The 3,455-nt window shown below is 42.1% G+C and overlaps 1 pseudogene; it reads right to left on the bottom strand.

The window, feature by feature from the left end:
* Positions 1–611: 611 nt before the first annotated feature.
* The window catches only part of LOC119948719, a 6,233-nt pseudogene continuing 3,389 nt past the window's right edge, over positions 612–3,455 (bottom strand).

Here is a 3,455-nt window from a genome sequence, read left to right on the forward strand (position 1 = left end):
GTACCCTAATACTTTTTAATGGTATTTGTTAAGCACAATGTGCCAGGCACTGTACTAAGCACTGGGGTACCCTTCAAGATCAGGTTGGATACATTCCACAGTCACAGTCAGCTCACAGTCACAGCTCACAGCCTTAAGACAGCTCACAGTCTTAATCCCCATTTTACAGATTTGGTAAAATTACACACACACACAAAAAAAACAAACAAAAAAAAAAAACAAACCAAAATCAACCCTGCTTTCTAATCCATTACTCTTATCACAAACACATTCCTTTTTTAATAAAAATGCATGAAAAGTCTGAAGCCTAAAAATTGGGTAGGATTTTCCAGTTTGGGAGTGAATGGAATACATCATCATCATAATACCAATAATAATAACAGCATTTGTCAAGCATTTACTGTGTACCAAGCACTGTATTAAAATGCAAGAGTAAATGCAAGATAATGAGGCCGGACATAGCCTCTGTCTCACATGGGGCTCACAGTTGAAGGGGAAGGGAGAACAGGTACTGAATTCCCATTTTACAGATGAAGAAACTGAGGTACAGAGAAGCTAAGTAACTTGACCAAGGTAACATAGCAAGTGAGTAGCAGAGCCGGGGTTAGACACTAGGCCACCTGGCTCCTAAACTCAAGTTCTTCCTCTAGGCCAGGCTGCTTCTTGGACAATATCCTAGCTGCTACCAGAAGAAACAAAATCGTGAACTTTCACAGCTTTCCATTCCTAACTCAGAATGAGAGGCAGCATGGCCTAGTAGACAGAGCACAGACGGGGGAGTCAGAATGATCTGGGTTCCAAATCTGGCTCTGCCATTTATCTGCTGTGTGACCTAGGGCAAATCACTTTACTTATCTATGCCTCAGTTACCTCCTCTGTAAAATAGGGATTAGACTGTAAACTCCATGTGGGACCTGGACTGTATCCAACCTGATTAACTTGTATAATAATAATGGTATTTGTTAAGCACTTATTAATGATGGCATTTATTAAGCGCTTATTACGTGCAAAGCACTGTTCTAAGCGCTGGAGGGATACAAGGTGATCACGTTATCCCACGTGGGACTCACAGTCTTAATCCCCATTTTCCAGATTAGGGAACTGAGGCCCAGAGAAGTGAAATGACTTGCCCAAAGCCACACAGCTGACAAGTGGCAGAGTAGGGATTCAAACCCATGGCCACACTCCCTCGTCCCTGGGAGCCTATCTACTCCAGTGCTTGGCACACAGTACGTGCTTAAATACCATTACAACAAAGCAAAACAAAAAAAAAACCTCAACTGCTTTGAGTAAGATCAATCAAATGCATTTTCTCCTTCAATATGAACTTTCCAATCTTATCAGCAAACTACAGTTTGGTGAAAATAGTCTTAGAAAGCAGAATATGGAAGTCTTTAGAAAGAAGAATGCTGTTTTTGAGCACCCAACCTCTAATTTACACAGTTTAAATTTAAACAAATTTAGTCCACTTTGGATTTAAACTGAACCGTGCCTCGAACCATCCGTGTCCCACCACATATTCAGCACAAAGAAAAGAAACCTAATTCTCCGATGCACAAGCCCCATACTCTTTCCAATCCTCTTCTGCTGCGATCTCAAACTGGACAAATTTCCTGGCAAACTATGGTTCTCATATCCAGTTCGTTTAGACAAAAAGTAATGACTGCTCCCCTTCATTTTTTTTTAATGGGACTAATTGTTAAAATCTGATCAATCATTTGCCAATCCGGGTAATGGAACCCCACTGCAAGGAGGAAGTAAAATGCACCTGCACTCATGGGACACTCAGCAATTGGAAGGAAGCTATTGCAACATATTAACGGATTGATAAATAAGGAAACATTCCGTGGGAACAAAGGAGGAAGTTCCGGAAAGTATTGTTTCTACCTTTGCAGTTCTCAGGTGTCCTGTATCCAGGCTCTGAACTCTTAACTTCAGGCCATGAGTGTTCAGAAAGGTTCTTTACACCCTACAGGTTACTGAGAGAGTGATGACTGATTTCTTATTTCTATATGGATATTAATATGTTCTATCCAGTCTTCTGGAGGAATATTACCCAGATTGAAGCAATAAAATTCCGTCCTGATTTGGGGTGCAGTGTTATACTGCCTAGAGGTATTTCTTGGTATTATGTTAGATGCTTTGATCCTCATTCATTCAATTCTCTTGAGCGCTTACTGTATGCAGAGCACTATACTAAGCGCTTGGGAAGTACAAGTTGGCAACATATAGAGACGGTCCCTATCCAACAATAGGCTCAAAATGCCAAATTTACTGGGGCTTTGTAAGGATTGTACACGTTGATATTGGAGGGGTAATGATGACAGTAGCCCCAGAAAGGGAAGGTGCAGTCAGTGCTAAGTGCTTAGTGCAGTGCTCTGCACACAGTAAGCACTCAATGAACATGACTGAATGAATACGAAGACGGGGGGAAAACAGCAACTCCAGATTTCCTCCCCTTCCTATTCCATCAACCTCTCCTAATAATGGGACTTTGGGAGCCAGTCCACAGGGAAAAAATGGTAGGAGACTTAGGCGGAAGCACTATTACAACTGGCCTTTGTCCAGGCCCCTAGATAGATAGTGCTTACAGGTAAATATGGGAAGCAGCACAATCCAGTAGAAAGAGATCTGGGTCTAATCCTGGTTCTGCCCGTAGCCAGCCATGTGACTTTGGGGAAGTCGCTTTACTTCTCGGTGCCTCAGTCTCCTCAATTGTAAAATAGGGATTCCAAACCCCTTCTCCCTCCTACTTTGACTGTGAGCCCCTTGTGGGACTGGGACTGTGTCCGACCTGATTAACTTTTATCAGCGCTTGGTAGGTGGTAAGCTCAACTCATACCGTGAATTCATAATAGAATGAACACCTCAATTTATAAATTGATGATAACAACCAATTGGAAAAGGAAGGTGGTGCAAGATTAAAAAAAAAAAACATTGAAAAGGAAAATGTAAACGCAACCTGTGCGCTTTTGTTTGGAAAAAATAAAAATCGACATGGAAAATGAGTGTTAGGGAACAAAGGGAGTGGTTCACTTTGCTCTAAGGAACACAACCCTCAGGTTTCTCAAGTACTAAAAAGCAAACTTACTCCAGTTTTACGATTGTGTAAATGCTGTAGTGCCCAACCACTGCAATGAGCAAGACCCACATACGTGGCTTCCAGTTGTTAAGTGACAGTCACTGACTAAGCCTTCCTTTCCTCCTCTCCCTCACCCTTCTGCATTGCCCTGACTTGCTCTCCATTTATCTCCCACAACCTGACCCTACCACCAGACCCACAGCACTTATGTACACATCCGTAATTGCTTTACTTATACTGTCTGTCTCCCTCTCTAGACTGTAAGCTCATTGTGGGCAGGGAATGTGTCTGTTTACTGTTCTACTGTACTCTCCCAAGCACTTAGTACAGTGCTCTGCACACAGTAAGTGCTCAATAAATACAACTGAATTTA

Source organism: Tachyglossus aculeatus, chromosome X3 (assembly GCF_015852505.1).
Source record: "Tachyglossus aculeatus isolate mTacAcu1 chromosome X3, mTacAcu1.pri, whole genome shotgun sequence".
NCBI classification, from domain to species: Eukaryota; Metazoa; Chordata; class Mammalia; order Monotremata; family Tachyglossidae; genus Tachyglossus; species Tachyglossus aculeatus.